The following is a 10606-nucleotide window of genomic DNA, read 5'->3' as shown; positions in this document are numbered from 1 at the left end:
CCACCCAGCTCCGCCTTGTTGAGGCTCCATCCCACAAGGCTCCAATGACTGATGACACATCTGGATTTGTGGCTGACTGCTGCTCACCCTGTGGATCTAATCTGGGCTGCCTGAATGAGTGGGAGCCACTGGTCAAATCCCACTTTGACTTGGAGAAGGAGGGATTGGGTAAGAAGCACCTCTACGCTTCATCACATCTCTCTAGATTTGTGCTTGACTGCTCCCCACAGCATGGGCCAACTTTGGACCATCTTGACAAATGGGAACCTGTTGTCAGCACTGATTCTCAACTAATGCAGTTCCTCTCAGTCCTCCTGGAGGAGGAGGAACTTGGTGAAAAGCACATGAATGCTTCCTCATCAGCGAGTTCTACATTTTATCAAGTGACCAAAATGGCGGCGCGTGCACAACACGAGGCTCAGCGTCGGACTAGATTCTGCGATTTAGTTATTATTTCATTACTACTGTCTACTCTGTTTACTCGGTACAGTCTTGCGAACACCTCATACAGCCGACGAGCACTCCTGGATATTGGATTATTATGCACAGACGGTTTACTGGACATCACATTTGATCACCGCCAGCTACCACCGGAGATTGCTAAGACCCCGCGATCGAGTGCATTAGCTCCTCCAACAGGAAGTGCCCAGCCCCGGCGCAGAAACCGTAAACAAAGGCGAGGGAGGTGGGGAGGCCTTCAAGCTAAGCTAAAGCTAAATCCCCATCGGCTATCGCTACCTAGCATCTTCCTCGCCAATGTTCGGTCCCTGTTGAACAAAATGGACGAGCTACGGCTCCGAATCACCTCACAGAAAAGGTTTATGGACTGCACCATCATGATTTTCACGGAAACATGGCTCAACAACAGTATTCCCAGCAGCATGATCGAGCTAGAGGGGCACTACATCTTCAGGGCCGACAGAACAGCTGAGGACTACCACCTTTGGTAAAACCAAAGGTGGAGGACTATGCATCTATGTAAACAAAGCTTGGTGTATGGACTCTACTATTACTGGGAGTTACTGCTCTGCTGATCTCGAGTACCTGATAATCAAGTGTAGGCCTTTTTACCTGCCTCGGGAGTTTACAGTTTCTACTGTTATAGCCGCAGTCTACATCCCTCCGGATGCTAATGCTAAAGCAGCGCTGAAAGAGCTCCATGCTGCTATTAGTAAACTACAAACAGCACACCCGGACGGTGCCTTCATTGTTGCTGGGGATTTCAACCATTCCAACCTGAGAACAGTGCTCCCCAAATTCTATCAAAATGTCTGCTGTGCCACGAGAGGACACAATACATTGGACCATGTTTATACGAACATTGCTGAGGCTTTCAAAGCCATTCCTCTCCCCCACCTGGGACAGTCGGATCACCTGTCATTGTTCCTACTCGCCACATACACACCTCTCATCAAACATGTGAAACCATCAGTGAGGACAGTAAAAGTGTGGCCAGAGGGAGCTGACTCTTCCCTTCAGCACCAGTTCCAGCACACTGACTGGAGTATGTTTGCTATCCAGGCCACCCAGGACTTCCACACGGACATTGATCTATATACTGGTTCTGTTCTGGACTACATCAACAGATGTGTTGACAATGTCACCTCCCACAACAAATAAAAACATTCCCCAATCAGAAGCCTTGAATGAATGGTGAGGTCCGCCTACTACTGAAGGCACGCAACGCTGCTTTCAGGACCGGTGATGCGGAGACCTACAGCTCATCCAGGGCTAACCTGAAGAAGGGCATCAAGAGAGCCAAATATGCATACAAACTGCAGATTGAGGAGCACTTTAACAACTCGGACCCTCAACGCATTTGGCAAGGCATCCAGGCACTCACAGACTACAAACACCCAAACACCAGTGGTACCTCCCTCCCCGACGAGCTCAACAGCTTCTATGCTCGCTTTGATCGGGACAACAAGGAACCAGCCACCAAAGTTGAGCTCCCTCCAGGTGACCAGCCTCTCACACTCTCCACCACCGATGTGTGTTCCACACTGAGCAGGGTGAATGCACGGAAGGCTGCTGGCCCTGATGGCATCCCTGGCCGTGTGCTAAGGGCATGCGCTGGGCAGCTGGCCGGGGTTTTCACGGACATCTTCAATCTGTCCCAGGCAGCTGTCCCCACGCGCCTCAAAACAGCCACCATCGTGCCAGTGCCGAAGCATTCTGCTGCAGCTTGCCTGAATGACTTCCGCCCTGTTGCACTCACCCCCATCATCACAAAGTGCTTCGAGAGGTTGGTACTAGCCCATCTGAAAACCTGCCTACCCCCAACCCTGGACCCTCACCAATTTGCCTACACCCCAACAGGTCAACAGAGGATGCCATCTCCATGGCACTATACTCTGCTCTGACTCACCTGAACAAAAGCAACACCTACGTTAGGATGCTGTTCATTGACTTCAGTTCAGCATTCAACACTATTATCCCTTCCAAGCTGGTCACCAAACTCCATGACCTGGGTATCAGCACCTCACTCTGTAACTGGACCCTGGACTTCCTAACCAACAGACCACAGTCTGTCAGATTAGACAACCTCACCTAATCCACCCTGAGGGCAGTGTGCTGAGCCCTCTCCTCTACTCCCTCTTCACCTATGCCTGTGTTCCTGTGCATGGCTCCAACACCATAATCAAGTTCGCAGACGACACCACGGTGGTAGGCCTACAGGGAGGAGGTCCAGCACCTGACGGCGTGGTGCACCGATAACAACCTGGCCCTCAACACCAAGAAGACCAAGGAGCTCATTGTGGACTACAGGAGAGCCAAAGGCCACACCCCCATTTACATCAGTGGGACTGAGGTGAAGCGTGTGTCCAGCTTCAAGTTCCTGGGTGTCCACATCTCTGAGGACCTCTCTTGGACCCTTAACTCCTCCACCCTGGTCAAAAAGGCGCAGCAGCGTCTTTACTTCCTGAGGAGGCTGAAGACGGCTCACTTGTCTCTCCGGATCCTGGTGAACTTTTACCGCTATACCATTGAGAGCATCCTGACGAACTGTATCTCAGTGTGGTACAGCAGCTGCTCTGTCTCCGACCGGAAGGCCCTGCAACGGGTGGTGAAAACTGCCCAGCACATTACCAGTACCCAGCTCCCCTCCATCGAGGACCTCCAGCGCAAGCGTTATCTGCGGAGGGCACGAGGCATCATTAAGGACACCTCTCACCCAAACCACAGACTGTTTGCCCTCCTTCCATCCGGGAGGTGCTACAGGAGCCTCCGTTCCCGCACCAACAGTCTCAAGAATAGCTTCTTCCCTGTAGTTGTCACCCTGCTGAACTCTGGTCCACGGCGTTAACCCCCACACACCACCCCCCCTTCACCCAGGACATTATGACATTAACCCCCCCCTCCCCTCTCTCCCGCCAAGAAGAATACCTGACTCACCATCCATCCACACATGAACCACTACTGGACACTAAATACCTCAGTAATATATTTATTTATATTTATATTGATATATATATGTATATATATATATATAGATTATATATACAGTATATATATACTATATTATATATATCTTTTGCACCATCTGTACATACTATACATACTCTGTACATATTATATATACCCTTGTTTATTTTTAGTCATTCCCACACCCATACCTTATATCCCATACTTATATTTTTTACAATAATTGCACTATTGTACATACATTCCACTGTACATACTGTATATTAATATTTATTTACACTTTGCACTTTATAGTACTATTTTGCACTTTCTGGTTAGATGCCAAACTGCATTTCATTGTCTAAGTACTTGTACTCTGTGCAGTGACAATAAAGTTGAATCTAATCTAATTTAATTTATAGCTACCTGCACTCCACACCATGGCCGTAATCAAGATCATCTTGATGAATGGGAGCCAATCGTCAAAGCTGATTCTAAACTGATGCTGTTCCTCTAGGAGTTGGAGGAGGAAGAACAATGACCTTTTATCGTCAAGACAGAAACGTTCAGCTCTTGAGCACAAATTGAGGCCGTCAACGCCCTGCATCAACCTGAATGTTGTGAGAGAACAAAAGTCACTGTTCTCTCTGCTGTACATGATAATATTTCCACCTCAGAGGAGGTTCTCCCTGTCTCTCTCGCTGAGTACACCCTGATTCACCTGCTTAACAACCTGCTTCAGGAGTCAGAGGCTCCAGCCATCCAGGTTGAAGTCAAGGCTCCACCAAGCTTGATCCAGGAGGTTGAAACTATGAAGGTGACAGACAACAAGGTAGCAGCCATCCTGAACCAGCAGGATATCAGTGTATCAAGCGCAGTCCATGAGGCCAAAGACAACCAGGTTGACCACCCTCCACCCATTCAGGAGGCTGAAGCTTCATGTTCATCTACTCTTCTCCGTGTGTGAGGCTGTTGTTCACATCAAGGCATCTAGCAGATTGTTCCATGAGACCAAGGACACCAAGGATCTGTCCTGTCTGACCCTGGAAAAGACACTTCCACCCATCCAGCTGGTGGAACCTACAGGGTCTCAGAGTTCCAGTGCCAAAGACAGCCTGTCAACAAAACCAAAGAAGAAGAAGCGTGGCTTCTTTTCATGGCTCTCCCGCATATTCCAGAGGAAGAACAAGAAATCTGCTGATGTAAGTTGCAGTTTCAGTCTTCATGCTTGTTTTCACAGTTCAGTCAATTCAGTTAACCTACAATCGTATTGTACCCAGTGCAAAATCATTTTGTAACCAAAACTATAAATTAAAATGTCACTTCTTATTTAGGCTGACAACATGCCAGACCTGCCAAATAGAAGGAGATGAGCCAAAGCCTTGCTTGAACCCTCTCATCTGCAATCCACTTCTGAACTCCTGTCATCTTCCTATCCACTTTACATTATACATACATTATACATTATTATTATTATACATTATACTATTAAATGAACAACTGAATCATATTATTTGAATACATTTATTTGCACACTACTGTTACAGTGTCTTTGCACATTTCAACACACCTTTATTCATGCAGTTATGGGTAACCTGTAGCCTAAAGTAGTTAAAGTGTAATGGCATTAGTAAATATATGTTGGCCATTAACATTTACTTTACCTCTATTACTAACAATATATCAATATTTATTCTAAATGTGGCTGTTTTTCCAAAAAAACCATACCAAACCATACCAAATATGCCACAAAAACAAGCAAAAAAACATTATTATTATTCACTATGATGAAGGCTGACATTTGGCAAGTATGAAACAATAGTTTTCTCAAAAAAATTGTTGTTTTTTTTTGTTTTGACTTTCCATGATTTAGATTTTTCTTCGGTTATGTCAAAATAGCACATGTAGGCCAATGGAAATAAAGCATAAATTGATAGACTACAGAATACAGAAATAATGAACTACAAATCCCAGAATGGACTACGAGCAAGAATCTTCTGCTATAGAGCTGGCTAGTCACAAGGTAATCCTGAGATCATCAAGGTTCCAGAAATGTTTTGGCCATTCATTTGCAGCGCTCAGATTTCAAAATAGCTGGATCCACATGATTCCACTCATTCAATTGATCAGAGAATTTACAGTACAAGAGTATTGGATAACTAAATTTGATTTGCATTTTGAAATTTGAGAAAAGCAAAAACAAAATCATATCATGGGTACAAGGCTGTGTACATAACAGCCTTAGCTCAGTAAAGGACTGCAATTTACCGTACCGTAGTAGGCATTATGGAAACGCATGTGTCTGATGATAAAGAAGCTGATTTTTCAGCACAGTTTGAAACATGTTGAAACATTCACGATCACTGATGATAGCAATTACATAATGGAGGGATGGGAGGTGGTGGGTAGGGTGTGTGTGTGTGTGTGTGTGTGCATGTGTGTGTGTGTGTGGTGACAGATTTAGTTGAAGAAATACTGAGGGAGGAAGTGGGCAATCAACTTTATCTCTATTTGCAAAGACCTAATAGGTTTTGGCCTAATTTTGACCCTTTTACTCCTATTTAGTCTCCATACACTTAACAGGGTCAAGTTGATCCAAACATTATCTGTGAGACATAAAGATGTTGGGGCGGCTTGCCTATGCTCAAAATGAGATTTTTTTTTTCCTTTTTACATGTTCATTACAGTAATTGAGGCAAGCAGAGACAGTATTAAACTGAAAGAAATATCTACTTTTCCAGTTTGTTAGAAAATTGAAACAGGTCAATTTGACCCGCAACAATACAGGGCATCTCATTACAAATGTAAAAAATCCTATCATGTTTATCTTAAAAATCATGTTTCATTGAGCTTAACCAGTCTGCCAACTTCCACTTTGGTGTTCCAGAGTGGGGAACACCAAATAACACCAAATACCAAATGTCAGGCCTGTCATGACTTTTCTTAAACAGCTTGGGCCTAAATGCTAGTGTGTAGTGAAGTGTAAGTGTAAGTACAGGTCTGCAGGAGTGTTTTGACATATAACTTGTGCTTTTACAATGAAAGGTAAACTGTACAGTGTCCAATTTAGTCAGAAAGTGTAATATATGCAGCATTTGTAGTTTAAAATGGCACATCTTCTGGCATTTTTCATTATTATTATGACATCAAACATTAATATGGGTGCTCACTTATTGAATTTGATGATTAAATACAAAGTAATTGGTTTAAAACAGTATTTCTACAGTATTTCTACATGTTTAAAATCTCCCGCTTTTATTTTGAAGGCTAAACGTCCAGACTGGAAGTCTTATTTTCTGGTAATTCGAGCTAGCTTAACACATCTAAAGAAAAAAATTTAATCGGAGATGGTTTCTCGTAATTATGGCTTCCATATCTCAGAATTACGAGATAAAGATGTCATAATTACGAAATAGTTTTCTCATAATTATGACTTAGTATCTAATAATTATGAGTTAATATGGAAGTCATAATTACGAGAAACCATCTCCAATTGTTTTCTTTGGTGAATGCAATGCACTTCCGTAACCTTGAACATATCACATTGTCAATTTAGCAAACTACCATAAACTCTGTGTTCAAGATATCATTACAATTTTTTGACTGTTTACTAATTAAGGTATGACAATTTCAAAAATCGGGTTAACTTTTTGCATTTGTAACGCCCCCTAGTGGTACAAGTCAAAATGCTTTTGAGGGCAAGCTCAAGCAACACCTCTCTGTGTTTCAAATTTTGGCTTGATTAGATGAATGGTGTTAGGACATGCATGTTTTGTTGAAAGTTTATTGGTCAATAAAAGCCAAACCATTTGGCCTATCAATAACCTTTATACAACTTTGAAAGAGGTCCCAAGATTGTCCACACCAAGTTTTGTGTGAATCAGATGAACGGCCTAGGAGAAGTTGCAAAAAAAGTGTGGACATTGAAAGTGATACATGGATGGACTCAGCACCTTCCAAAGAATATATGGACACAAGGATTTTCTCTGTACGACACACGGTTCAGAAGTTATTGGCCAAAATGTGAAGTTGCTTGTTATAGCGCCACCATCTAGCCAATATGAGTGGGCTGCCTTGCCTGAGTAGTGAGGGGCCATAGGAGCCCACCTGCCAAATGCAGTTTCCCCAGCTGCAGACACTTTTAGTGGAAAGAAAGAAAGAAAGAAAGAAAGAAAGAAAGAATTCCAGCAAATACATACATGCTTGGACCTCTAACATAGTGGGTCAGCACTACATGCTTGAACCACTAAAAATTTGCTTTAGCTAGCAAGCTAACAAGAGAGACTGCTGTTGGCCCAAGTTACTACAAAAAACTCCCTCCACCACCCCAACCTCCTCCTGCTGTTATCTGCACACAGGATGCTTGTGCAAGCTATCTCTGAATTATGTCTGGTTTTATGTTACAGTTTTCATATTTTTGAATGATATGTATCTACTGTGCCTTGGGGGGTTTTATTGTGCTGCCTGCAGAATCTCTCACATGCTGCTTGGATTCATTTGGAGACCATAGCCTACTCAAGAGCAGAGCCTTTTCTGCCAAATTCAACTGTATAACCATTTGTTGCTATAAATGGTCCAAACTCCTTTGACATAAGTGTTTCTGACTGAAGTGAGGGTTATGCAATTTCGTAACCAGGGGAAATTTTACCTTTTGTTCTGCATAGAAAGGGTTGAAAAGTGGGCACATGAAAGCAAGGGAAATTTACACATACAATTGGTATGAGCAAAAATGTGAGCTGATTGTGAAAGCAAACATTGAAAATATGCCCACACCTTAGGAACCTCACAAAGGACCTCTCTGGCTGAGTTTGATTGGAAAAATTCTCCTACAAAAAGTTTCTCTCACGCATGTGTCAGTGCTCTTACAAATGTTTTCAAATTTACTACGGCTCGCTGCTATGTAACAGGCACACACACAAAATAGCAAATAGGTTTATTGCTCGTCAGCAACAGACTCAGGTTAAGTGCATTAACTAAATATGGGTGTGAAATAAGACCAACTTGGTTGATGTGGTTGGGCTGTGTGGCGGTTGGGCTGATTCAGGCTTGTTTCCTCTCCCCATTTACAAGCACCATAAGTGCATAAGTGTGGCCCTAAAGGTCGTCTTTAGCAAATAGCTTCCACCCTGTCTGACTCGAGTGTCTCATAAAAACTGAACACAGCTGCATTGGCTTTATATGAACAGATGGACAAATGCATGCACACGCGCACACATACACACACACACACACACACACACACAAACCTGGTATTACTCTCACACATCCATCCTGGCCAACAGATAAAGCCTACATCAGCAATGTGCAGACACCTCAGGCTGTTGACAGTCTATAGTTTCAACCAATTTCAATGCACAGTAATGAGCAGTGGCAATGTCTGGTTACACATATGAGAGGTGCTAAGGGGGAATGCCAATGAAATATCATCTTTGAAATATGCTACTCCTATGGTTTGGTCTGTATTAATGAACATTCACTAGCATACAGCCAGGGATCCTCAGACAGGGACCTTGTGACCATCCCATGGTCTAGGCCTGTGGCAGGAAAACTGGGTTTTGAGATATACCATACATTCACACTGTGCCTACCAGGTGACTGCAAGCTTCATTTTGAATAAAATGAAGAATAATTTGTGAAACAAATTTAACAAATACTTTAAAAATGTTCCCATCGCCTTCAATTCCTGGCCATTCCTCCATGGGAATTGATGTGAACTTTTTACATTGTCATTTAAATTGGCTATACAATCCAACCTACAATGCCTTACTGTTTGAGTACTTGTAGTGAACAGAAAAGCTAGCATAAAGGAAATTAGTGAACTTTTAGATTAAACATCACATGCTTGGTTGCTTGTGAATTCATAAATATCAAGCAATTCACTTGGATTTAAATTGTTTCCTTAAACTTACAAGCACAGATATGACACATACAATGTGTCATACCTTCATTGTTTTCAATGGCTGAATTCATGAGATCCTAGAGTGCTGCATTTGGAGCATTTCAGCATAGTTCTTCAGTGGCGAGGTGACCCTATGGGCTACTTGTCATGTTTGCTTAGTTCCTCAGATCATTTGGGAGTTTGCAAAGAGGTCATGTCTAGGGTCCCTGGCCCTGTTTGTGAACCAAAGGAGCATTGTTGGCTTTTTGGTAAGAATGCCAATGGAATGTTTGCTCTAAAAGCTGACGTGACTGTGTGAGTTTTGGTCTACTAGGATATTTCTAGAAGTCAGTGCTGTTGAGAAAAAAGAGAGTTTTAAGATATCATGTTATAGATGTAAATAGGCCTTCTCATGCCAATGATAAGAGCATACAGGGTACATGTTAGCCATCTGTGAACTGTGAATGGACCATAGGCACAAACCTAGGCTCCTAGATAGCTACAATATTACATGCCAACATTGCATTACACCACTGAAGCAAAGCATGCAATACAAGAGTAAAAATATGCCAGACAAGTGTAATGGCTGTGCTCAGATTGTGCAAATAGTTCTTAATCTTGCAATGTAAGCTGTTTGCAGACAGAAAGATTTTGGAATTCCAATAGTGATTACCAGCCACTGGAATTGAAACAAGGTGTTATACTACAAGCAGTGTCAATTGTATATAATACTGTCCACTGTATTCATTTAGCAGGTAGTCATCAAGGCACAGAGATATAACCCCAAAACATTTTTTTTCGCCCAAATATGCAAATCATCATCCCTGCGTGATCCTAGTCTTTTCAGTGTGACCAAGTAGGCCTAACCTGCGATTCATTCAGTGAAATGGGATGTTTAACTGCCTGAAGAGCATAAGCAAAATTCAACAATGTGAATGACACAGTACTTACTGCTTAGTTACGTCTCTTAAGTGTCCAGAACCCTCAGCTCTTCTCAGTTCGTTCCTCTTTGCGCCTTTGTCCCTGGGGCTCTCAGACTGGACCCAGTGTCCTAATGCGCCCCTGTTGTTCACTTGGCTGCAGCATTTACATGGTTCGTGGAGAACTGGTCATTGTGGGGGGAGTTAAGGGGGATGAAGGGGAAAGGAAGAGGGGGGGCTGTATAGGTCATTTCAGTCAACGTGTACTCAGCTGTCACCAATGCCCCCTTCAAGACACACACACACACACAAACACACATTCAGAATATTCACCTTTCGCTGCTGGAAACAGGGTATGGAATAGTTTCAGAATTGTTTCAACAGCAAAAGTAGAGAGGCACTG

The sequence above is a fragment of the Centroberyx gerrardi genome, chromosome 5 (genome assembly GCF_048128805.1).
Source record: "Centroberyx gerrardi isolate f3 chromosome 5, fCenGer3.hap1.cur.20231027, whole genome shotgun sequence".
Classification (NCBI taxonomy): Eukaryota; Metazoa; Chordata; class Actinopteri; order Beryciformes; family Berycidae; genus Centroberyx; species Centroberyx gerrardi.
Note: the sequence above shows the minus strand (reverse complement) of the source record.